The sequence below is a fragment of the Anguilla anguilla genome, chromosome 16 (genome assembly GCF_013347855.1).
Source record: "Anguilla anguilla isolate fAngAng1 chromosome 16, fAngAng1.pri, whole genome shotgun sequence".
Classification (NCBI taxonomy): domain Eukaryota; kingdom Metazoa; phylum Chordata; class Actinopteri; order Anguilliformes; family Anguillidae; genus Anguilla; species Anguilla anguilla.
The window spans coordinates 30,682,181-30,709,641 of NC_049216.1; the positions used below are offsets into that span (position 1 = coordinate 30,682,181).

At 45.1% G+C, this 27,461-nt stretch overlaps 1 long non-coding RNA gene across 1 annotated transcript in view; it reads left to right on the forward strand.

Moving 5' to 3' along the window:
- LOC118215606 overlaps positions 1–22,348 on the forward strand; it is a 32,035-nt gene extending 9,687 nt beyond the window's left edge. Inside the window, exon 4 of the long non-coding RNA XR_004762856.1 lies at positions 22,024–22,348. This is a non-coding gene — a long non-coding RNA (uncharacterized LOC118215606). The remainder of the gene's footprint in view (positions 1–22,023) is intronic.
- The last annotated feature ends 5,113 nt before the right edge of the window (positions 22,349–27,461 follow it).

Genomic DNA, 27,461 nt, shown 5'->3' on the forward strand with positions numbered 1-27,461 from the left:
ACATTGTAATATTTCTGCCATTCACTGCTACACCGGGGATCCAGGGAAAATAAATGTATTTTCTTTTTCAGCATTCAAATAGCATGTATTTGAATCATCTTAGCAGAAGATTTACTGCTGTGTTTCCCAGTTGGAATTAGATACTTCCAAAACAGAATGTCAGTTTATTATGTGCCTATAAATTTGATATTTCCTACTATACAGAGTTGATGTGAAAAGCAGATTTTTTTTCCTTTTATAATTTGTGCCCCCCCCCCCCCAATTTATCCTTCGATTAATACTATTAGTTCATTCACACTGCGCTGCATAAGTCAACGAGTGGCTCTAAGTGACATAATTGCACAGAAAGGGTCGCTAACGTTCCTTATGAAACGCGCACGTTCAGCCAGGTAAATGATTTCAGCGGCGAGCTTCGCACGAAACGCGCAGAGCGAACGAAGCGTGCGTTTTTGACGCCTCTTCGCGGTAAGGCCTCCCATCGTGCAGTTTAGATGAGCGGCACGGCGTCCTGTCTGCGCGCGGAGGCGCCGTCGGTTCTGCAGAGCGCCGCTGCCATTCGCCACGAGGGAACAGTGGCCGCTTTTGTGCGCGCGCTGCTCCCTTCCCCACCCCCCCCCCCCCTGCCCAGAGCCCCAAATCATGACGATTAGGGGGGACGCGCTTCGGAAGCAGCTGAGCGGAAAATTCATTAGCGGAACCCTTCGGGGAGCCCGTCCCCACCGCTCGCCCCGCGTGTGGAGCGGGGTGGCAGGATGAGGAGGTGCCGTTTCTGTTTTAAACTCTGCATGGGGGTGTCCTCTCGCGCCCCTTCTCCTTCCTTCCTCTGCATGATCCCGGAGATCTTGCCATCCGCATAGGCCGCACTTGTATGTAAAGTTCCCCCCCCCCCCTTCCTCCTGCAAACAACCTTTATCTTTCTAGGTAATTATGAAAAAACAAAAAAAAGGAATTAGGTTATTTTTTTAATGTTATCAGAAAAGGCAACAGCCCAAAATATCCTTGCAGTTTTCTTTAGATGGGTTATAGACTCAAGGAGCCTGCTCAGCCGGTCTCTCTTGGTGATAAAGCGGCTCTCTCTGGCCTGCCGTTTGAGGCCTGTCCTTAATTATCAGGGCTTATTGGCACCACGTGCTGACAGGGCCGACGGTGTGTCTCCCCTCCTGTGAAAGGTGGCGAGGAAGTGGCTAAGCCCTGCATCGTGAGAGAGCTCCTGTGGGTGACTTCCTGTCCTAACTCGGCAACGCGTGCCCCGGCGTCTGCCTGGTGCCAGACTCCAAATGTGTACTGAACCCCCACGTGTCAGCCTCAAGCCCACAGACGCCCGGGATAGAGCTCAAAGAGGGCAGGAGGGGTCTCCATGTCATAATGGGCCGGATCCATCTTCCGTAAGCTGTAAATAAATGGTAAATGGACTGCATTTATATAGCGCTTTTATCCAAAGCGCTTTACAACTGATGCCTCTCATTCGCCAGAGCAGTTAGGGGTTAGGTGTCTTGCTCAAGGACACTTCGACATGCTCAGGGCGGGGTTTGAACCTGCAACCCTCCGACTGCCAGACAATCGGTCTTACCTCCTGAGCTATGTCGCCCCTCAAATGCAGAGTATGCCAAAGCACTGGCTTTTAACCTCAGTTATTCGAGCAAATGGGCAGCGATGTGCCCAGAAATACCCAAATCGATTCCCGAAAGCACCAAAGGGAATCGATTTAAAAATTATCCACGGTTGGTTTGTGCGACTTAAATTGAGAGGTAAATGCATAACTGTCGAGATTCTTCTCGTGTGCCGAGCTGCCTCTTGTGGGATTTGCTCCCACTAAGGACCCTGTTTTTGATATCTTGCTGAATTAGGCTGAGCACACAGCGATGACATTTGATGAGTCCTCGTGTCAGTCTTAGGTTCAAGGAACGATTTCCTCACTGTCTTGCTCTGAGCGCCAATCGATACTCGCTTCTTTGTTTCTAAGCCCCGACTCACTCATTGCGTCTGTCGCGTGTTGTGATGACGAGCAGGTTTTGGGATTAGTATGCGTGTATGTGTGCGTGTGCGTGCACGCACTTGCACGCGTGTGCTTTCGGGCTTGGGTGAAGATGAAAGTTTTTTTGGGACGTGTACCCCTTTCCCCTTCCCTTTCGGTAATCGCCCAGAAGCCCTGTAATCCCCGGAGCACGCGGAATACCGCCCAGGGAATATTACTGTTCATAATATTAATCTGCTCTGAATTCCTTTCTGTTCCCTGGAGGAGTCCCTTGCACTCTGTGTTCTTCAGAGAATTAAACGAGCTACAAGAAGGGAGTCATTGAGAGGAGGCCCTCTCCTGCTCAAGGATTGGCTTTCGTGTTAGGTCACATCAGCGCGCTGGGATAACACGGGTAGGGACAGGTCACCCCATCCGTATTTTCATACAAAATCGGACGTGAAAGTGCCGTGTAGATCGCGAGTGCTGGTGGGCAGATGGGGGGGAAATGTGAATCCCGTAGAGAAATCGCGCGGGATGCCTGGAGACGGGCGTTGGTTGGAGCCGCATGACCTGCGTGCATGCGAGAAAAAAAGACACGTTGTTTCCTACTGCTGTTTAAAAATCAAAGATGGAAAAAGTGCTTTGGGTTCAGGTGATTTTCAGACACGGCTCAGTTGTTTTTCTCTTAATTCAAGCCTTTGGTGTTTGTGTTTCCTTCGCATCGAGTCCCCCCCCCCAGCAGACTCCGGCCTTTTTTCCTCCCGTCCAAACCGTAGATTTGCCGGGTGCTGTTTTCCGTGACACACAATGCCTAATACATGCGTGAGCAATTTCCAGAACAGAATGTCAGCCTTCAGCAGGAAACGCAGGGCGACGAACACAGACCCTCACACATCACACGAACGGCTTCCGCAGTTTATTAGTAAATGTTTTCTCTCTCTCTCTCTCTCTCTCAGTCTCTCTCTCTCTCTCTCAGTCTATCTCAGTCTCTCTCTCTCTCTCTCTCTCTCGATGGGTCGCGCACGTACTTGCATGAGATATTTTAGATGTTATTGGAATTGGATTCGGTCCGCAATGCGGATTCTAGGTAAATGCAATCCCGGAGATGAAAGTGTGAAAGTATGCAAGCATCAGTGAACTGTGAAATCTCCCGGCAGGTTGTGACAGTGGTATGAAGGACACGTGTAAATTGCATTGACTGCTCCAGGACCAGGATGAACTAAAATAATACACAGAACACAAGTCTAATCAACAGCGACGCTGAGGTGTGTTGTCTTCTGCATCACAACACTGCTGAAATTGAACTTTTCTGTCTGCGATTGTAATGATCTGAACCATGCAGCGTTCTTGCATTGTATTTCTGGTTATATTTATTAAATGTCGTTTGCTCAATTATAAAGACATGCACACGGGGCTGTTGCTAGAACGGAAATAGCAGAATTGATAACCTGTGATCCAAATCCTTTCTCCTTTAACAGTATGTAAAAGTGTGTCCTTGTAAGAATAAGGATGTACAGTAATTGCTTGTGAAACAGTTTGTGCTGTACGTAAATGACTTACAGGGGACAGCACAGTGTTCCATCAGCAGCTATGCTTTTCTCAAACAATTCATTAATCACATTTCTCAGATTTCATTTATTCTATACTTAATAGTTACTTCCTAACTTCGTAAATAAAGTAATAAACACTTAACACAACCTTCAGTTTCATAACCCTTTTCTGTATAGAGTGCAGTCCTTAAGTATGTGGACAGTGCCGCAATGTTTGTCATTTTTGTTCTGTGCTCCAGCACATAAGACGATGGATATGAGGTTAAAGTGCAGGCTGTCAGATTTAATTCTGTTAATATTTACATCCATTTACATCCATATTGAGTGAGCCATGTAGGAATTGCAGCCCAAAAAGGTGGGACCAAAAGTAATCAGACAATTGGCTGCTCAGCTGTTTTTTGGTCATCTTTGTCCTTGCATCATTAATTCATTCACAAGAAAGCTAAAAAAAAACGTATAATTTATTCTGGGTGTGGCATTTGCATTTGGAGTCTGTTGGTGTTGTCTGTTGTCTCTCAGTAGGCACACAACTGTGTGTGCGTATTTATACTATATATATATATATATATATATATATATGTATATACTGTACTGTATATGCGCACACACAGTTACAGGGTAATAATAACCAAAATAATGAGCAGAAATGCTTTTTGCATCTGGCTTCAGGGTCATGACCTTGACCAGGATAAGCTTCCTTCTTATCGGCAGAAGATGAAATGTTTCTCTCAAGGCCTCTTAGATTCTCTTATCCGTGCCCTCATTTTAAAATTATTATTATTATTTTTTTTGGTAGAGGTTGTCTTGCATAAGGTTCAAGCACACACATCTGTATATCTTCAGTTTTACTAGCCTGTCATATCAGTGAGAAAGCAGACCCCTATCCGTGCATTGAGTGTGTAATTACTCCATTTTGAAGATAGATTCAGTGTGTACGGTCATATCCATCACGCCTGTCACCTTTAACATGGAGACTAGGGCGCTAAATGGGAACCTTTCTCCTCGTATGCACCCTTGTATATCCATCAAGTGCGAGCGGTCTGTTCATTGTTTCATGTGACACAGTCACGCCAATAATGAATGATCAGGCGGTGCCCCTGGAAGAAATGGCCGCCCTGCCTGTGAGAAGCTTCTTCTCGGCGTCCGTCGGACATTTTATCTCGTGCTACAGCTCAACGGGGGGCATTGGAATATACCTGCTTTCATTCAAGGCCATGCCTTTAACAGACTTTTTTTTTTGTTGAATTTTTAAATGGAATGCCATTCTGCTAGAGATTCCACTGGTCTGAACGCTGCGAAAAGAGCGGGAAAAACCTTCAGCACTCCACAGCTGCAGATGAGCAGCCCTGCTGTGCAGGTTTCTGGCCTCTTCCTTTGCTCTCCTATGGAGAGGGATCCCTTCATCTTGTTTCCCATTTTTAGGCAGAGAGGCTTTGCCTGTGTTTTGGCGAAAAAAGGGGAAGTGTACAAAATGCGCAGTGGACTATAGCTGCGCTCTGTCCGTCCAGGTTATAACCCGCAAACGTGTGTAAGCAAAGGAAGAGCAGAGATACTCACCGAACTTGCAACATGTATGGCCAAAGAAAAAAAAGATGATTTGACGTTCGAATAGTCACATGCTCTCCGAATACTTAGCTCTTATCCCTGTCATAGTCTTGTTTTGCTGCCATAACTGAGCTCTGTAAAGAAGCGTAAAAGATTTAGTTAATGCTCAGTTGCTTTTTTTTTCTTCATGTCTTTACATTGATTGACATTGGATTAAGAATGTGGCTACTTCATGTTATAACTCTACCAGAGGCTTTTTCTCTGATTGAGGTCAAAAGTGTGAATGGACCTTACTGGCAGTGCAGCTATATTTAAAAAATATTAAGAATTATTACGCGGAGGAGACTCCAGGCACCAGGTTGGCCTCAAGTGTCGGACTTTATTGTTGCTTTTGAGTGAGGGGGGTATCCAGTGTTTTAATGTTATTTGCAGTTTAATTTAGAGTTTAATAATGTTCCTATTTCATATTTAATGTTCATATTTTAGTTTTATTGAACTAAATGGGCCAGGTTTCACTCAAGTGTACGACCAGTAAAAACATTTTAATTTTTTTGAGGTGTAATTTATAGCGCACCTTCCCCCCCCCCCCCCCCCCATCATATAGCACACCAGTAAGTGTAAGGTGGTGTTATTCGTGGCTGAAAAGAGCTCCCACTTTCGCTGAATGCGATAATCCCTGTGTGTTCCTGAGCGATATCCCGTTACTTTAAAAGCACGCAAATAAGGCCCCACTTTGAAAGAGGGATTGTTTGCACTGTCGCTGAAATGGGTTTTACCTTCTTGTCGCAGTCATAACAACAAGATTCCATCTCATCATCCCACGAGGTTAGGGTGTGCACTGCACAGCCTACCGAGCGCCTATTGCCGGATAGCAGGTGTTCTCAGTGATGGTAATTTCACTTATCATTTTTCTGTTAACAAAAAGCTTATTTTTAAAAAAACGGTTTGTTTCTAATGTCCTCACACTCGGCTTTGTCGCGTCCTGGCTCCTCGTAATTATACGGAAAGCAGTCTGCGGGACGATGCGGGAGACGGGGCTTCTGAAACGCTAAGATACGTGATGCGTTACATGCATGGGCGATTTCGACGCCTTTATAGTAATTGATTCTTTTCAATGCCTCTCGCGTCCAGGTTTCGCCGAGCTCTTTACCTCTCGCTGACACCGTCGCGAGAGCTGGGCGTGCGTGCGTCACACTCTGTTTAATTCCGTAAATACGCCTCTCCTCCGTCCCGTAAGTTTATCCAGCCTTTTCACTCCTCCTGAAAATGATTGACTTTCCTAGTTTGTGGACCTGCCCGTCCTTACTTCCGTGGTCAGTGCTCTGCCCTGTGATTTTTCATCCCCTCCCGTCCTGTGCTAATCCGCGTACGCACTTCTAAACTTTCCCTGAAAGGAAATCCCTTCATACTCCTCTGTATTGCACATTACCAGCCCACAGTAAGCCCTGCTGGCTCTGCCCAGCTCTTTGACTGCCTTCCTGGATCTGTTTTGCATTACATTACCATATGGAGAATTTGATAAGATGCACACGTGCATTTCCTTTGCTTGGAATTGCTTGGAGCTGATAAGGCTCCTTTGCTCTCCATTTTGAAATAAAATCAGGCCCAGATTTAATCTGACGGCAACAAATTTTGCCCCTTAACTTCAGGCAAACATTACAGCAAGCGTTGCTTTGTCACATACAGAGCATTACAAGTTTAGTGTAAGCATTCTGAGTTTATAAAGAGGTTACAAAGAACATTTTGGTTAGCTTGTTGTTTCTTGCTTTACATTTAAGATTAAGTTGAAAGAGTTAAAGGTTTATCTGAACAAGTTTAGTGTTTAGCTGAATCGTCTGTGTGATGATATGTTTAGATTTTGCCTGCGACTACAATTTGATTGTAACTTGTAATTGTGTAAATTCTACACAGCAGGTTTCTACGGTTTTATGACGCATTTCTGTTTTGATGAAAGAGATTGGAATTTACCACCAATATTGATTGTACCTAATTACTGTGGATAGATTAATTACTCTCAGTATGTTAGTGTTCTGGCTCTGGATTTATGACTTGAAGTTATTTTGAAAATTGAAAATGGATTCAATTTGAAAAAGTACCTTATTTTATATGCCTGGCCCGTGTGATACTGCAAAATGCCAAAATGGAAGTGACAAACACTATAAAAAATCTACTTATTCAGATAGAATCAATCTTTCGCAAGTTAGTAAATCATTCATAACTGATTTTTTTGAATAAATATTATTTATATAGACTGAAATATGAAAGCACAGTTGTTGTGAGTTTTTTCACTGACAAAGCCATCCCGCCATTCCATTTTGTAATCTCTCTCTCTCTCTCTCTCTCTCTATATATATATATATATATATATATATGATTGTGTGTGTGTGTATGTATATATATATATATATATAGAAAGGGAGAGGGAGAGAAAGAGAAAAACACACACACACAGTACAGTCTGTATTTATTTGGCCATTAACACAATTTTTGTTGTTTTGGCTCCTTACTCCAGCACATTGGATTAGAAATGTAACGGCAAATTTGTTCCCCCATTTTGCGGCACCAAAAATAATTGGACCGTTGGCTATTTGGCTGTTTCTTGGCCTGCTGTGTATCTTTGCATCATTGGTTCATGCATAAGCTAACAAAGAAAGCTAACAGTAGGTCTATAGTTGATTGTTGGCGTGGCGTTTGCCTTTGGAGTCTGTCATGGTTGTCGCTCAACATGAGGACCTGGTTAAATAAAGGATAATAAATAAATAAATAAAAAGAAGTGGCCATGCCAGTAAAGTATTCCGTCACAAGGCCAAAAAATCGGAATAAATCAAGATAGAGCAAAAACATCGGGTGTCTTAAATCTAGTGTTTGATACATTGTTAGGAAGCAAGAATGAGTTGCTGAGCTCAGCAATAGCAAACAACCTGGTTTGATCACTGTAGTGGATGACCAAAGAATACTTTCAGTTGTGAGGAAAAACCCCTTTTAAACTGTCAAACAGGGCAAGAACACTATTCGGGATGTATGTAGGTCAAAGACTACCACAAAGAGAAGGCTATATTAGCATATTCTCAGAGGGTTCACCGAGGTTGTCTTAAGAACAGAACAGCCAGGTTACAGTTTGAAAAAAAAAGTACATTTAAAAAAACTAGAGTTCTGGAACAAAGTGTTATGGACAGATGAGACCAGTATTAACCTGTACCAAAGTGTGGGAAATGTGGGGAAAAGGAGGAACTGATGATCCAAGTCTTCCCCCCTCGTCTGTGGAACTGTGGAACAGGGTGTAGTGTTCTGGTTAGGGCATGTATCACTTGTCTTTATTTTATGATGTGATTGCAGACAGCAGGATGAATTCTCATGTGCACAGAAATATCTTCTCTGCTCAGATCCAACCAAATGGCTCAAAACTCATTGGGCAGCGTTCACCTCACAGCAGAACTATGACCCTAAATATAATGCCAATGTAACCGAGGGGGTTTTCAGAGCCCAAAAGTGGAATTTGTTGTCAATCACCCGACTTGTATCCCATTGAACATATGTTCCTCGTGCTGAAGACAAGGCTGTAGGCAGAGAGCACATGAAGCAAACAGGAACTGAAGATGGCTGCAGCACAGGGTTGACAAAGCATCCCCATGAGGTAAACCATTTCGTAAATAGTTTACCTCATGTTTACCTCCACGTAACCAAAAAACAGTGCAATTTAGAGGTATGTAGTGTAAAATGAATGAAACGGTCAATTCCATGTTGTGAACTTTGCAGCAAGCGGACGGTGGGAATAAGTGTGCTGGTCAGACTGAAAGGAGGAAGAAATCCGCCTCTCCAGTCAAATGACCTACAGCAGACAAGCAGTGTCTACAAAGGGAATTACTCATAGAGCTGTGTGAACGGGGACCTTTTTATTAGAAGAACAAAACAAAAAAAAAAAAAGAAAGAAAAGGAAATGGCGCCGGGGCTCGAGTTTGGATCTCTTGTTTGGTCTTAATTAGAAACGCTATCCATCACGGCGGAGAGTTTCTATTCATTTTGGTGATTGGGGACATGACAAATGAATGTGGGAATAAATGAAGTGTCAGCGGAGAGCGGGAGATGGATGCTCTCTCCACAGGATGAGCGTAATAAGTACAGTTAATGCTGGCGAGCGGCCAAACTCCACGCTCCACCCGCCCCGGATCACCCCCCCCCCCAACCCCCCGGCCCTTATCGTCGGTATCACCCTCAGAGAAGCCCTTCTAAGCCACCATTTATTAGTAAATGAACACCTTGTCGGAGATATGCTTTCACTGCCGCCCACCCCCTCCGCTTTTATTCTCTGAAACTTTGCCTCCTAGTGAAGAACCTAAATGGATATCGGTTTGCCTTCATCAAAGCCGTTTGACTTCCAAACGCACTGAAAAATGATTCTTCATTGTCTCTCTCTCTCTCTCTTTCCCCTGGCTCGGTTTTAATATGTCTTTATGTTTTGACTGGAAAAGGTTGCCTCGTTTAAACAAACTTGCGCTCTTGAAGTGCTCATGAACTTTGGCGGCTTGTAATCGCTGCGAAGATTTATCGGCGTTGGTATTGTAGCGTGTTCTGCTTGTTGTGAGGATGTAATTATTTCGTGGACATTTTTGAACATTTCCACATCAATTAAACTGAATAAACTGGATGTCATTTTAACATATGCACAGCTTTTATACGGCAGCGCTCGGGTTTGCGAGCTAATAGGCCCGTTGAAGCGTTAAGTAGCAGAAAGAAACCAACACGCCCATTAAAAAGGTTTTCAGATTTAAACTGAATTAGAAACCATTACAGGCCCTTTGAGTGACAGTCTTCAAGGCCTGTTTCCCTCAAATTTTATGAGCTTAATAACTTGGATCCTATTATCTCCGAAGGATGTGTTCTGTCTTGAAACAGGTCTCATTTAAAAATGAAATAAAACAATAATAATGGTGTGAAGATTAAATTACCAGCACGCCTTTTTTTCCCATCCGTTGGTTCGCTTTTGCCATGACTTAGCTTTTAATAAAAGTTTGAACTAGTTTTTCGATTATTGCAGCTCTGCAGCTCCCCGGCTGAACAAAGACTTTGCAGAGGAGCCATTGAAAGGAGTTAAATTATGCATTACTCTGCCATCCACTTTAATAACCAGGATTTTCTCTTATTGTTTTTCCGATTTCATTGTTTTCCATCAATAGCTGATTTCTCCCGCTTGCTTTGTCACAAAGATGAGAAATTTTCTAAGACATACACAATTTTGAAGGCACACGGTATGACTGCGGTGGCATTAACAATCCTGTTAAATGAAGGCGGCATAAAATTGAATTCATAGATCAACTGACTGGAGGAAGCGGAGAATACAATTGAACTAAACAAGTAATGAGAGAATATCGGTCCCATCTCAAATGGCTTTTAATATGTCACACATTTATTTTCAATTTGTTTTTCATTTAACTTTATTCATTTTGTATTATATTACCACTACCCAGCTCCATCGGTTGACCATGAGAATAGCTGTTACAAAGGAGAATTAATGTAGCTGTGTGATTACACACTTCCACCACTACACTGACTTAACAGTCTTTGTCCCTGTGTTTTCTTCACTTGTCAAAGTTTGTCACCAAAAGGATTTAAGTCACACTTTAAAATTATGATTACATCTGTTGACGCCACAGGTGTTTGTACAGACCAAGGAGTCCATTCTGTCTGTAGTTGCTTATTACTTAAGTAATGGAACCTTTTTTCAATGATTGTTAATTCATTTTTTGGTTCAGTTAGCAGCTAAATATAATAATTATACAGGAAAATTAGCCTAAATATGAAATGTCTAAAGACATAAACATTAAAAAATAACATCTTCCAACAAGCTGTCTCTGAGTTTGAAAAAGAAGCCCAATATTATATTTTCAGCCCTGTCTTTACAGTAGCCAGCAAGCTCATCACCCAAAAGTAATCGGCTCTATATAAATAGACATTTGTCAATGATGACATTTCAATTTCACAGAATTAAGAAGACAAATTCGCGTAATGAAAGTGCCGTTGAGCTTTTTCCTTTCGAATGCATTCAAATATTAAGAGTGAAAGTGTGGCACACCACCAGACCCTGTCACCATATTTGATTATGATATAAACAGAAAAAAACATGGTAAAAAGATCATTTTTTTCTCTCACTGATTGTTCTGTACTGTAGGTCCCCGCTCGGGTGTTTCAACTCTCTTCTTGCGCAGCGCCTGGCGCTGTGGTGACTAAGATAAAGGAACTGGATTTTGAATTGGGCGGCTGTTTGAAGAGCCTCGTTCAGCACAAGAGTGAGAGGGGAGCGTCTGGCCTGGGGCAGCTCGGTGCAATTGAGAGATCCCACGTCTTTTACGGAAGTCTTTAAAATTTTTGCGCGCGAGCAGACAGTTTATTTTCCTTTGAGGAGGCGAAAAAAGAAAAAAAGTGCGATTATTAAATTATCGAGAACAAAGCCGCCTGCATGCCCCTTCCCCCAAAGCTCCACGTTTTTAAAGTGATTATCAAAGATGGATCTAATCTTATCTTATCAACACTTTTAGCTTAAATATCCAACTCTTGACTTATTCATATGAAGCAGTGGCGTGCCTCTCTTTTTAATAGTGCAACAGTGCTGAATATCACAGTTTTATACGAAGCTTGACATTTGAAATTCCTCCTTGTCCTGGGGTATGAATGATTTAAATGAATAACATTTTGCCCAGGAGTATCAGCCTCCACTTGTCGGCATTCTAACACATTCAAGTTTTGAGGTAATCAGTTTTTTTTATTTTTTTTTATTACCAGAACAGGGAAATTGTGAAGACATCTGTTGTGTTATTAATTTCACATAAATCTTAAGCTCCTTGAGGCCTGAAATGAGGCTTCATTGAAGCCGAATTAATGAAACATGATTGTAAGTCCCTCTCATGGAAGGCCTGTCATACAATATTGAGTTGCTTATAATCACTGTGTAATCTCGCTGTCTGCCACAGGAGAACGGGTTCAAAATCCCCCCCCCCCCCCCCAAACCCTCCCAACCCCCCCACCCCAAACACACATACACACACACACACATAAAACAATATCTTGAAAAGATCAGAATCTTCACTGCATCCTGCAGGATTAGAAAGCGATAAATCTCGCATGAAATTAACCATTCGTCTTCAGCAAAAAAAAATAAAAAGATACAGAATGGCTGTGAAATGGCCGTTTCTCTGCTTAATTGTGCGGATCAGGGGTCTCGGGTGCTCGCCGGAAGTGGGGGGGCCCTGGCTGGCTGGGCGATGCGTCTTCTCGCGTAATGGCTCCGCAGACTAAACCGAGTCACAGCGGCTTTTGACGGGGAGGGGGGCGGGGGTGGGGGGGCGCGTGTTTCCCGCGATTCCGTCGACGCTGACGGGCCTGGAGACGACGGCAGGAGACGGCCCTGTCAGGTGACGTCTCGTTGACGGGAGCAGCGGCGGTTCCCGCGGGAGACGCCACGCTGGCGGAAGAGAGGCGCTGAAGTCTTCCCCGAGTCTCCGGTGGTTTTAATCTCTCTCTGATCCCCCCTCCCAGCGCACGAACACCATCGCTGACTCTTAAGACGGAGCGCGTCCTCTTTGTAGTCCTCTGGTGGGGCAGGGACGTCCTAGATCTGCTGCATAATTGCAATCGCGCTTCGTCGTTGCCGACTGTAAATATTTCGTTAATCATCTTTCTGCGCCTCTCCAGGCCTTGTTAATACCCCTAAATACGTAATATGACCTCTAATACGAAGCATCAGTTTGAGGCACAATCAACATTTAACACGGGTTCGAATACCTTTTTTCTCGCCTAATTATTTTTAAATACAAACAACGAGAGCGCATCGGCGAAGAAAACACGTCAGAAATGTGGATGAGTCTCATTGTTTTTCCGCGTGCGTTCGCGCGCTCGTGGCTTGATTAAAATTCACCAGTAGCCGAGCGTCTTTGTTCCGTCCGCATTGATAGCATGTTCCTCAGAAGTGAGCTCGAGTACAAATAATGTAGAGCAAACATTTCCAACGGTGCAGCTAGCTCTTCTCTAGAGGTTTATCCCACTTTATTCGCAGACTGACAGAAATAGGTTGTCTCGCAAGCGCTGCACACGTGCACACGCGCAGCGCACACATGCACACACGCTGTATCTCTTTGCTGGAAAAAGTATCTCGTCTGAAAACAAACATTGGAGGGGGGGGAAAAATATATTTTTATATATATATATATAAGTCGTCTCCCTGGCAGTTTTTTGGTAATTTTAGCGCTAAAGGGGTTAATTGCCTTGCGTTTCTTCAAAGGGAAGTTTTGATGTGTGTTCTGAGATCTGCCTTTAGCCTAGCTGGAGTGGGACACTTGAGATTTCTCTCCTGGCAGCGCAGCGCAGACGTCTGTGGAGTCTCCTCAGGTAATCCCGCCTCTCAACGGCATTATTGAATTTTCTTGTTTTTCTTTTTCTCTCTCTCCGTCAGGGCGAGCGGAGGGGGGGGGGGAGAAGGAGTCTGACTTCTTAAGGGTCTGTTGTGGGTGCTTGATTCTCATTCACCTCTGGAAATCCATGTCAAAATAAACCCGGACCTTTTTTTTTTAAGGCACCGTGCTTTGAAGTGGAGGAGAGAGAGAGAGAGCCTAAAATCCGACCCCTCCGCCATATTCGCCGACCCGAAGAATTAGCGGCGGCGCGGCGCTTCCCCTTTGAAGTGCCCCCCCCCACCCCCCCACCCCCCCCTCGGCTCCTGGTTTTAAAAGAGAAATCAGAGGAGACAGAGTCAGGCTCCCAGATTACCGTAGCGATTGCTGGATGGCAGCGCAGATACTGCAGGGTTTTTTTTTTGACAAATCTGCGCGGGTTTTTAACAGAGGGCACTTGAAAGGGCTACAGATTGTAACGCTGTGTACCGCTAACATCTCCGCAGGATCGCTGGGGTCGGAACATTTTAAAGGAGCGATGTTGAAATCGCACGTTTCGAAGACAAAGGCAGGCACTCCTGTTTCTGAGGAGGTGAGACGGATTTCTCGAGTCATGGCTGAGGTCAGAGGTCAGGATGTTAAAGTGAGGGATACAGTTGGGGGGTCAGCTAGACGCCTGCGCTGTGGCTCTTGCCCTTCTGCGCTGGTGCGGTGAAGGGAGCAGACCTCATAAAACAAGGGCCTTTGCTAATCTTGGAGGAGAGAGAGCGCTCCCAAAGACAAATCGGGAGCATTAACCGCTCTGTGGTCTGTTCGTGCTGCTCACCCCGTTGCAATCTGGCCTGATGAATGTGTTCGATTAACCGGGAGGGGGACACACACACACACACACGCACAGTCTAAAGCTCTGGAGAAATGGACTCAATACCCCTGCCACTCCCACTGCCCTCATCATCTTGTCTGCATAGTTTAGCCCCCTGGGCCCAGATGGAAAGTTCCAGCGTCTTCTTAGAGCTGCTAATCCCACTGAGCTCCGTGTCCTTGTGTTTCCTAATAAATAGCTCTTTCTCATTTAAGAAGCATATTGGAAACGATTGCAGGTTTTTTTTTTTTTTTCACTGTGTGAGCTGGTCTGATTTCAGTCTGATAGTGATTTGCAGTGATTTGTTTATTTGTTTGTAAGTGTACCAGAACAGAGTTCACCAGAACATTTGGGGAGATGCTTATTTTGTGATACCATGTCAAATATTTGGGTCATTTGTGATACAGAATGTGAAGAAAAGAAGTCAAAGTAAAACAAACTATTATTCCAAATTGTAAGCGGCTAAAAAATAAAAAAAATAAGCGAAAACCATGCGGCCTAATAGTCATGGTCCACAGAATCTCTTGTACGTTGTACGTTTCATGGATGAGGCCAGACCAGAGACGTATCTGCAATACAGTTTGCCCTGTCAAGTAACAAAACAGTGCAAAATGGACGACAGATATCAGTAAAAACAGATATCATTCATGTACGGTAGACCTGCCACTGCAGTAGGAGGCGTATTTAAACTTTTAGTCCCGCTACTGTGATCAGCTATCATATCGTGGGGGGGGAGGGCGGTGGGAGAGGGGTTGGGGGGGGGGGGGGTTACCCCTTTCTATTCTGCGACAGTTCCTCTACACTCTTCTACATTTATGTGAAATCTAAACATCAGTGGTTGCGCTGAAGAGGCATGTTAGTTTCCGTGTTAAGGAACGTTCAGACGGAGGTTTTTTTGAGTTTTTTTTTTTTTTTGTTGACGCGCTGGAGCCCCTTTCTGGGCGAGCTCCTCTAGTTAACGCGCCTTTGTTCTCTCTCTCTCTCTCTCTCTCTCGCCCGCGGGCGGGCGTCTGAAGCGATGGCGGCGCTCCTCTTCCCCCCCGTCTCCCATTCTGACTACGATCGGTGGCGGGGGGGGGGGGGGGGGGGGGGGGGGGGGGGTTAGGGTTTCAGTTCACAGTGGGCCCTAAACTGTTGCTTTTTTTTTTTTCTCGGCGAAGGGAGTGCAGTGATATCTGTGGTAACCGTGCGCTACAGGCCTCCTGGCTCACGGCTCTGATCCTATCTGTCACACACACAGAAAGGCTGGTTCAGGGCCTGGGTGGGTCCGGCTCATGTGTCTGGAGATGAAGAGGGAAGATTAATGGCGTTTCTGGCAAAGGGGGGGGGGGGGGGGGGGGGGGGGGGGGGGGGGGGGGGGGGGGGGGGGGGGGCTCGCTCTAATCGTTCCTCCTGCCCGTCAGGGAGAGGTGTGTACAAACTTGCTAAGTTTCATCCAGGATAAAAGGGAGTGATTTTTCTTTCTTTTTTTCCCTCTCTGCACTTTTTTTTTTTTTCACCGTTGGGCGTCATGGTGTTTTTTGGGAGATGAGGGTGAATGATGTGACTGGGAGGAAGAGGGACTGATCCGTTTCTCTCTCTCTCTCTCTCCCCCCCCCCCAACTCGCTTCAGGACCTTTCATTCAAGGACTTCTCCCTTCATAACTCAGCATCCCCTGTCACTTCGAAATCAATCCAGCCGTCTCAGGGCAAGCTGTTGATGAATTCCTCTTAACCCCGCCATTGCCCCAAGATATTATTGTAAACAAGATAAACGTGTCAGTCATTTATTATTATATATTTTTTTAGGATATATCTGCCCTTGGTGTAGCTGTACTGTATTATAAACTGTTCCTTCAGATCAGTCTGTCGCATGTCCTATTTACAATATATTTTGTAAATATATACATTTACATTTCTGTCTTTTCTATCAATGGCCAAGATTCATTAAAACTTTTCAATGAAATGGAATGTTAAAAATGTATTTGGGTAATTACTGAATTCACCTAACCATCTGAAGGCATAAAACAATGAGTGAAAGTGAAGTGAGGTTTTGGTTTAATCCAGGGTAATCTCTTTAACTGGGAATGAAGGAACAGTGTTCTGCTGTAAATCACCATCCTCGTCCATAACACAAGATGGAGAGCAGAGAAAATATCTTAGTTAATGCATGCTGACAGCTTATTGAAGAAAGGAAACTCAGTGCTGATAAGTACACTTTTGAACTGGCAGTGCACTTATGGACACTGAGCACACAGCACGGATGAGTGTCTCATTGAATCACTGCATTCTGTAGTGCCTTAGAAATGGCTCTAAACCCCTCTAAATCCTCTGGAGGTGGTCAGAAAGTTCAAGGTTGGAGAAATCAGAATGGTCGTACAGTAGAATGTCTGTTTTTCTGAGCATAATTTGACTAATCAAAACCAGATGAAAGTGAAGCTGGTAAAATATTAAGAAAAGAACATACTCTGACTGAAAGTGGAATATATATATATATATATATATGGCACAGCGTTTTTTTGTGGCCTGTGTTTAATTTGTTCCTCAGCCTCGGTGGGTGCCTTGCACTGTGCCGCATGCTTGCTGGCCGCCATGTGATGCACTGTGCTGTGCAGCTGGAGGACTGCGAGTCAGCGTTTGCGTGTTAGCCGCGTGGCATAAGAACGACAGAACGGTCCCGGTGATGGAACTGCCCGGGTGGCAGAACGGCCCAGGTGGCAGAACGGCCCGGGTGACGGGACGGTCCAGGTGGCAGAACGTCCCGGTGACGGAGGCCGCCCCGGGAGTGCCTGGGAGAGGGGGGCAGAGAGCGACTCCGGCGCACCGCGTATCTCAGCCGGCTTCGGTTTTTTTGCGTTTGCCGCCGCCGCCGCCGCGCGCTGAATATTCATCGAACGCGTTCTGAAATGGCCTCTGTCTCCGCGCCGCGGTCCCTCCGGTCCCCGCTTGTTTGTCTTCGTGCGTGTAAGGACAGAGAACACAAAGAAAAATCCGCTTTTCCTCTTTTTTTTCTTTCTTTTTTTGCTTCTTTATCAGGTTCGGGGGGCTTTTTTCTGTTTTTTTCCACACCCCACTCCCCCTCTTCCCCCCCCCCCCCCCTTCGGTTCCGTCGCCGTAGTTATAAGGCTTCATCGTGTAAACATGTTGACAAATGCTGCTTTGTAAACTTTGTTACCCGCGACATTTATTCAATAACAAAGCGGTTACTTGAGATGCCTTCCCAGGCTTGTTTTACATTCAAAATAGTAATCAGTTGTCAGGATGCCAGCCGCTTGAGGAGAGCAGCCCACCCATGGAAATGGCCCTATGAAGGAACTTATTTGTAATTGCAACAGATGCAAGGCTTCCGAAAGCATTGCCCCCCCCCCCCTCTCTCCCCGGAACCCCCCCCCCCCCTCCCCCGCCCCCCTAATGAAGTTTGCTGGCATTAGCAGGGAGAAAGGTAGCCAAAAGGTTTTGCGATCTTTGGTAACATGTTAATATGATTTGTCTTGGCATCCTGGCAAAAAAAAAAAAAAAAAAGATGGAGTTTTTCAGCAAAATAACCTTGAGCCTCAAATCTAATGCATGGCTTGTTTTCAAAAGAGAGGAGAAGGGGGGCCGGTGGGAGGGCAGGTGGGTGGGGGGGGGGCCTTTAGGGGAAAGCGATGAAATTAATACTATTGTGTTTTTCAAGGAGTGCGGATTGGCTTTCTGCAAGGAGGGGTTGGTGGCGAGTCATCACCGTCCTCTTTGTGGTGTAGACCTGATATTTCTTTTCCTTTTTTTTTTGCTCCCTTTTGAAAAATTGCCCCTGCACATGCCATTTCGTCAGACGTCGGCTGACCTTCAACCTGAACCGATAGCAATACTATTATTAACTCTAATGTGATTATTACGGTAAGGCATGTAAAACATGGTGGAAGAGAATGGCAATGAGGCTCACACACAGTATTGCAGAATCACACTCATTGATAAAGCGACCACCGTTTTTACTACTGTCTTGGATAAAGTGCAAATTTATCTGTACAGGGAGAGTGGGCAGGATTACATTTCTTTCCCGTTTCAGCTTTACTTTCTGCAGGTCTGTTTCCTGCTGACCGCAGCTGTGGGAAATGTAGTCCTATTGTAGTCCAAAGCAGCCGTGTGGAATGACCCGCTCTTACTAGGGGTCAGATAAAGGCTGAGTGTAGTGATTTGGTGACAGTGTGAAGCCGGTGACTCGATTGAGTCTCTCTCCTGGGCTAAGTGCTGCCTGTGGGACAGCCCTTTGGTGTCTGTGTCTCACCTGATCCAGGTAGCCGTGCACTGATTGGCCTTTCATTTGACTGATTGAGGGGGCTTCAACCTGCAATAAAGGTAACATTTGATCCCCTTGAATCCAAGTGGCTTTTTGTTCAACTCCCTCTTAAAGTCCTTTTTCACTTTGTCTGGTGCCCAGAGTCTTATTTCCTTTATAAAATGAAGGAATGTTTTTTTTTTTTTTTTTTAATGTAGGAAGCTTAGGGAGTTCTGGGGGAAGGTCTTTGAGCTGAATTTTGGAACTTTGCTTCACTTGTAATTAAAATGTGTTAGAGAGCTGGTTTATTTCATTTAATGATTGATCAGCCTTTCATAAACAAGTTATAGAGGGCCCACTTATGTATTATTAACCGCAGATAATAATGAAAGACAAAAACATTGTCCAACAGTATAGTGTGGGGGTTGAGTGTGTGTAACCTAAGTTACGAATCACTGATTCCCAAAGAAAAACAAGTGCTTAAGTGCTTTGTTTTTTTCTGCCTGTCAGTCTTCCAAGTTTCACAGGATTCAGATGTGAAGAACACAGAGAAAGCTTAGTGATGGGTGGGGGAGTGTATTACAGAAACTTGTTGAAAAGCATGTTAGCCTAACATTGTCAGGGAACATTAAAACGGTCACGTGCTGGATGTCGGCTGTTGGGAACGCTGCTGTTTCACGTAACAGACTCAAACGAGCCAGTTTGCACAGCTGACCCAAACGAGCCGGTCCCCGCAGCACAGACCCAAACGAGCCGGTCCCCGCAGCACAGACTCAAACGAGCCGGTCCCCGCAGCACAGACCCAAACGAACCGGTCCCTGCAGCACAGACCCAAACGAGCCGGTCTGCACAGCTGACCCAAACGAGCCGCTCCCCGCAGCACAGACCCAAACTAGCCGCTCCCCGCAGCACAGACCCAAACGAGCCGGTCCCTGCAGCACAGACCCAAACGAGCCGGTCTGCACAGCTGACCCAAACGAGCCGCTCCCCGCAGCACAGACCCAAACTAGCCGCTCCCCGCAGCACAGACCCAAACGAGCCGGTCCCTGCAGCACAGACCCAAACGAGCCGGTCCCCGCAGCACAGACCCAAACGAGCCGGTCCCTGCAGCACAGACCCAAACGAGCCGGTCCCCGCAGCACAGACCCAAACGAGCCGGTCCCCGCAGCACAGACCCAAACGAGTCGGTCCGATTGGCTGGGGATCGAGACGCCGGCAGCCGGCACCTGTACGGGCGCAGGTGCGAAACCGGAGCGCCTCGGACGTGTCCGGCCCACCGGCGGTCAGGCCCTCCGGTGCCGACGAGCTGATCAGAGCGACTCGGCGTCGTGGGTCTGAGATCGCGTGAGCGGCCCAGAGCCGCGGAGGCCCCGGAGCAGCGACTCGCTACCCCACCCAGCCCCCCCCCCCCCCAGTGATCTGTGCGCTCTGGCGTCTCCTCCGGCCGCGGCTAACTAAGTGTCCTGTCCATATAAATCTGCCCCCGCGAGATAAGTGCCTCACTATCGCGCCGCGAGGTCAGTTAGCGGGACGCTCGCGGGTGGTTCCGGCTGTCAAGGGGACGAGACTAAATAATACAAATAGGCTTCTCGCGGACTTGAGAGGCTGAGGAATTATGGGTATGTTTGAAGGATGGATATTCCCCAGTGGAAGGAGCCTAGTGCCACCGTGAAATTCAAGATCCCTCAGGCTGGGGAATCGCACTCTCTGGCTGTGTCTCTTTCCCTTAACTGTCATCTTTTTAAACTATTAAGCTTTTCATTGGAGGAAGCGATAACCTCTGTAGTATACGCTGTTAGCTCATTGGTTGGATGAAGGTCCTTATCATGATGTTCTGTGGTAATAGAAGAGTGCACATTTTGGTTTGTAATGGCCTTTTTTTATCCAATTATGCGTCCGCAGGCAGTAATTATTTTTACATGACTGGGAATATCATGGCACGAGAAGCTTGATTTAATTGGGTGAAAATAATATACTTCAAACAGATCATTTATGTGATAGGGGAAACATTTTGCTTCATTCACTGAATATGTTCGTCATAGTCAAAAATTTAATGTGAAATACGCATTTCAACTGTAAGAAAATTTAATCTGCTGTTTAATAAGTGTTGTGGTGAAATGATCCCAGATCGGACCACAAGATTGCCTGTTCAAATCTCTGGTAATACGTGTTGAATTACCCTTGAGCTGAGTAATTGTGCTTCAGTAAAATATGTTATAAATATTATATATAGTACAATAAATAAATACATCATGTGTAAAATGTTAGCGATGTGTGGCATGCCTGATAATGAATCATATATGAATATAAATGGCTTCCTATGGGTGTTTGAAAGGCAGAAGGTCCTTGTAAGTGAGCTCTGGTGTAATAGCGGCTTGCTGTTTGCAGTGCTAATAACCCAGTGTGTCTCATCAAACGTGAGTGTGAAAGTAAACAGTATAAAGAGGGAGTGCAGTGTCTGGGCAAAATAATACATAATTTAATAAATCATTAGTTTAACAGAGCTGCCAGCACCACACAGCTCAACGTTTTGGGCCAAAGCCTTTCCTATGGGACATTAAAAAAGTGTTTTTTTAATGGTAGTTTTCAGCACTGTCAATGTTTCCATTAGCTACAGTTTATCTGTTGTAAATGTCAGCAGTGTCTTATGAGAGAGAGAAAAAGAGAGATAGATAGCTAGATAGAGCTGGATAGATAGAGAGATAGAGAGAGATAGATAAAGAGGTGGATAGATAGAGAGATAGATAGAGAGGTGGATAGATAGAGATATAGATAGAGAGTAGGAGGTGCAGAAGATCAACAGTACTGGTGCTTCTCTTCCGCGTTTGCCAGGTTTGCTGGGCAAGGACACGGCATGCAGCTGAAGTAGGGAAATTAAAAGGCCCGTTGGCCTGTGCCAGTCGCAGATGCTCGTCCCACTGAGCCTCCTGCTCAGTCCCTCTGTTTCCTTTTTACACCCGAGCTGGGACAGGGGGGACCCGCAGGTGTCCTTATTAACCAGAAACGTGTCGCCGGTGGTCGCTGGAGCGCCTTAAATATTTCAGGCTGTTCCTGTGGCCCCGGCTCTGGCTCTGGCAGCCTTCCCCCACCCCCGCCTCGCGGTGCAGCCGTTTGGACGGGTCTGCAGGCAGGCCCCGGTTCCGCAGGCAGGCCCCGGGCCCAGAGCGATCTGTTACTGAAGCGCAGATCAAAGCGCTGGCGTTTTGGGGAGAGGCGCCAGGACAAGGGGACAGGGAGCAGCGACACACGGGTGCCACATGGCTCCTCTTCCCCCAGCTGCGGGACAGGAAGCGCCTGGCTCTCCGTACTGACAGGCGTCCGAAAAGGCCTGGCTGGCTGACTCATGCGCAGGTCAACGTTTGAGGAAATGGGGGAAGTGTGAAGGCCTGTTGTTTTTAAATGGCGTGTGCTGCTTCGCTGTAGATTGACACTGTTATGATGCTGATACACACACATTCACACAGTTGAGCAGGCATGTTTGTTTCACGCAGTTGGGTGCACTGCACACAGACCCTTGGATGGAGCTGAGTGAGATTTGAAGAAAGAGAGTGAAGTCAGGTGGGAAAAAGAAGGAGAAGATTTGCGACTGAGGAGACAAACAGAAACCGATTGAGAGACTGCAGAGAGAGGAGTGTAAGACCAGGAAAGAGAGAGCGAGAGAAGAGATGGAGAGCAGGTACGGCAGGGTGGGTGGCCAGCCCTTTTTTTTACGCGCGTCCCGGCTGCCAGACCCTGGAGGGCACCGCCACCTCCACACGCGAGATGATGAAAGCGCCTCCTTGCACGGCCAAGCGAGCCTGAAAGCCTGAGCTTTATTGGGTTACCGTCGAGGGAGAGCTGCCCCCCCCCCGGCGCTCCTTAAACGTCCCCTCCTGAGACACTTTGGGAGCAGCGTAGTCCCGCCTCCTCCCCTGGGAACAGGCACCGCACTCCCACCGCTCTGCAGCAGCCTCCGCTGCCTTCTCTCAGGGGCCCAGCTGTGGGCGGGTTCCGTCTGTGGCATGACTAAAAGCATTTTTTTTAAAATGTATGAACGCGTTTAATGGCGTTCGGTGTAGGGGTTAGAGCACCGGGCTCCAGGCTGCGTCTTTGACCGTTGCTGTACATCATTCAGTTGTTTCAATAGTACAAGTTGAATGAGTTCCTCTCTAATCAGTTTTTTTTGAGTGATTTTTTTTTCTGCCATTCTGCAGAACGCACCGTTCAAATGATAGGGTGGAGAAATCTTTGCCGTTATTTATTTTGTTAATTGAACTGAGACAGTGGTATTTTCTTGCCCAGTGCATGCTGGGATAGGCTCCAGCATGCCCCCTGACCCTGACCAGGATAAGTGGGTTAAATAATGGATTGATGGATGGATGGCTGGCTGGCAGGCTGGAAATTGTTATGCATTCATCTGTATTGGGTGATTTTGATATTGGAGCCTTTGCCATTAGGGGGCGCTCTTTGCTGTTTGCCCTCACCCTTCCTCCCCTTTTCCCAGTCAGTCAGAATCCTTTACAGTTATATTCAGACAAATTGCAGACAAAATACGGAGATGAGTTTTAACTAGCTGTGATAGCGTTAGCAGTCTTTTATTTGTTGTTTTCTTTTATTTCAAACAGAACATGACTGTGTCATATATATATATGTGTGTGTGTGTGTGTGTATATATATATATAATTGTGTGTATATATTTTCAGTTTTCTTTTGCATGATGTCCAGATTTTAAGGTCTTTATGTGTGGCGAGTTATTGTTTAGATCTGTTTCATGGCTTAGTTGACTTGAAATTGTTTTGTCAGGCTTTGTCACTCAAGTTAACAGAAAGGGGGAGAAAACTTAGAGATTATTGCTAGCATATGATATGTTTTTTTTACCCCTCTCCCTTTCTAGCTCTTGTGTTTGAATTTCTGGCCATTCAATCCAATTTATTTTTCAGTGGGGGAAAAAACCCCCCCGCGGGAGAACCTGGGGGGGGACACGTGTGAGTTAAAACCTGTCTGCGTGTCCACACAGTCATCAGTCTTGGGAGGGAGAGCAAAGGTAACAGATGGACGCAGAGAGGGGGTTAAAACAGCAAAACAAGATGGACGTAAAGAAGAGGCAAAGAAAAAAAACAAAAAAAACTGTGCCACATCAGAGAAGACCAATCCCCCCATCCCCTCCCCCACCCCCCCCGCTCCCTCTAATCTTTTATTACTCCCTCAATATGATCCAAAAACGATCCTATTTCAAACTCGCTGAAATTGTTATTAAACTGGTTATCAAACTTAAGTATGTGTTCTTTTCCGGGAAAAGACTGTAATCTTGCATAAAGCCAGTTAGGCTGTGTCTGACCCATAAAGACACGCCACTCTGTTTGCATTAATGGGTGTACGCCCCGCCCAGTAAATACGATACAAAAGAGGCTTATAGCATATAAATAAAAAAATGAATTACTTTGTGAATATATATTAAAATGTTTGTTGTTTTCATATGCTTTTTAAATTTCATTTTCGTTTTTGGTTTTTTTTTTGCACTTAAATGTTATTGACGTATTTGAATCAGACTTGGCTGAAATAACTACCCAGTAAACATAGTTTGCGTTAGCCGTTTGACAAAACAGTTGTTTCGGGAATTTTTCGCGCAAGATTTTCAATGTTTGGTTTTCAGCACTTAAGATTTCGCATAATGATGTTTTTTTGGCTGACTTGGAAAACCAGTATATTTTGGACCAGGTTCATGTGCTAAAATGTTTACAAAAACATAATTTGGTGGTTTGGCAACTTGATTCTGTGGAGGGCTGCAAATGCAGAACAGACTGGAGTAACTGGATAGTTTACAGTATTTATTATTTCTGTTTCATCCCTCAAAACAATTTATTTTGCGTTGCCCAATGTTTGATTTGCCTAGAATTTTAATTCCTTATCCTTGAAATGGCTACATCATGCATTTCGCGTATCTATACAGTAAATGTACATTTTCTACGGCACTGTGATCTGTCAGTAAAAAAAAAAAAAGATAAATAAATAAAAAAAAACTCCCGGGTAGGCCTGACGAGAGGATCTCTCCAACACAGACACTTAAGAGCCAGCTTGACTCGGTCCTGACAGCGCGTTCCTGGTTCAGACATACGGCCTGTCTCCTCCGCTAACAGCCCGGGCTCTGCTGAGGCTGTCCCAGGGCCTGACACTTTGACACGGCGAACGCGTTGACAAATAGCCGGAGTTTTCACCTCCTGCCACACGGGCTGCCTCGGCCGCCCGTTTCCCCGCTAAATCACCGTCGGTTACCGTATCAAAAAAAAAAAAAAAAAAAAAAAGGGGGAGTGACAGACCCTCTCTGTCAGAACCCGCCGCGCTGATGGAGGTCTCTCTGGGTGGCTTGTTTCGACAAAGAGGGCCAGTCCGGTTCCTACGGCTCGCGAGATGTATATACATAGCTCCCAGCTGAGTGACTTGTCAGTTATGTGCCTGGCGCAGGGTTTTTTTTTTTTTTTTTGAATTACAGCGCAGCCAAGTTGTGCTGTTACAGGCGCATCATTTGGAGATGTTGCAGTCTGATGTATGGGGCCCCGGCCGCTGGGCTGCGCGGGGGGCCGACGCCGCCTGCGCTGTGACTCTCTTCATTTTATTTATTTGGCCTTTATTTAACCGGGTAAAATCCAGTTGAGAACCAATTCTCATTTACAGTGATGACCTGGCCAAGAGGTGTTCGCAAGAGTGTGTAAAATAAACACAGTCAACACAAAACGACACATACAGTACAGATACAGTATAGTACAACACGACAGTACATAAGAAACGGCAAAAGACAGCATAGGTAAATAAAATAGATCAAAAATCAATAGATAAAATCAATAAACCAATAAATAAACACTATGTGCAAGAGAAGGTGAGTCACTGGATATTCTTTGTAGACTTGTAACGGGAGAGAGAGAGAAGAGAGGGCTGGTCGGCAGGTGCAGCTCTGAATGCTGCAGTTCCTGTGCTACAGATTAGAAAAGGGTTTGTTCTCACAGCTAGATTCAGATCTTTCTTATGTCCTTATATATATATATATATATATATATATATATATATGAAAAAATGTTAATCCTCACTCATCGTGGGAGTGAGGCCTTTGGAAATGCACTGAAGATGCTGGATAAAATTATGAAGCTTATGAAGAAAATTTCCATTATTTCTTTTTTTTTGTTATAAGGTCATTGCTGAAGAGATGCTTACAGTTCAAACGATTTGACAGATTATACTATTTTTGTGGGCGCTGTTTGTGTGTAAATAAAAAAAATACTATTTTAGTCTGTGACTTCATTGTCCGTACTTGAAATAAAATGCTTGTGGTCCACGCAATGATAAATAGTAAAACAAACATATTATTGTCATTTTCACTCTGTGAATGTGTCATGTTCACTTCTTCTCTGAATAACTAGGATTGCATGCGTCTCCTATAAAAATACCCACAAAAGACTGGGTGTCAAACTTGACTTGACGTTCAGAAGACAAAAACAGTAATTACATCACAAACGAGGGCGTCCTCGTGGTTTTTATTCATGTGGCTTTTATAGAAAATGTGAATGACAGCGCTTCACTTTAATTACATGTGTCTTTGCACACACATTCGATGGGACGTGAATTTATTCTCTCAGTGGCTATATGCATGTGAGTGTTTATTATGTGTCTTTGTGTGTATTTTGGTGTACGCTTGCTTGTGTGTATGTGTAGAATTGCATGTGCAGGGTTGCCTGTGTGTCTTAAATACCAGAGTCTCGAGCAGCTAGTGAATGCTATTAGATAATGTTGGATTGGATACTATTATTCTGCATTTTTGATTAATCTCTTGGTCTACATGACCACCCTTTCACATTCAGCTGTCTCCAGGTTGCTACTGGTGCTAGAGCATGCAGGATGTGATTAATGCTGAGCTGCAGTCTGTGCGTGAGACTGAACAGAGTGTCAGTCCAGATTTGCCAGTTCAGAAATATGGATTATTCTACGTTTTGTGAACTTTGGAGTGACCGATGGCCAGAACTTGATCGCTAGATGCAACCCCCAAGGAAATCCCCCCGGGAAAAGGAATGGTGCACATTAAAAAGGCCACTTAAACGACAGGCTACTGTATGCCATTTTTTATACTACACACACGCATACACACACACACACACACACACACACACACACACACCCACCCACACCCTTTTTCTCATGCTGCTCGAATGGAATTGGATCAAAAAAAGGAAGGTAAAAGAAAAAAATCATCTCGTTGGATTCCGTTGAAATATTTATGGGTTTCTGGTTCACTGGCTAAATTGAATATCTGTGCCGATCTCACTTGCATGTTTAACTTGTGCTTAGGAAAATATGTTTCCTAGGTGATAACCTTTTATGTAGCAGTCTGACTTCATTGAAATGCGCGGAGATAAAAATGTGTCACACTCCACGGCAGCACACAGTCTGCTGTGGCAGCTCAATTATTCAAATGATAATTGACCCTCACCTGTAGGTAGATTCTGTAGTCAATCATTCTATTTGCTGTTAAAATATGTAAAAATACAGTTAGGTCATTTACATTACAAATCATTTGTGAATGTCAAGTACCTCAGGCAAGCTGTTGGGGTTGGGGGGGGGGGGGGGGGGGGGAGAGAAAAAAGGGTAAAATATATGGTCAATTATTCTTTTAGATCTGTTTAATAATTTAAACACTGTTAATGTGTAAATTACCGACTGAGAGCGCTGTTCGTTTTGTTTGCCCATTCTCTGTTCCTCTCGTATTTATTAAGAGGCTTATTTTCATACATAATTTTCATCTCCCCCCTGTAATGCTGCAGTTTACAGCAGCTTGCTGTCAGAAGCTGATAAAGTAACAGCCTTCACTGAGCGCCGAAGTCAACAAAGGAGAAATCTCTGCAGTCTGGTGTGGGCATGGAATAAATCCACTCTTCTCACACCGCACGCGCACCGAAGAATGAAC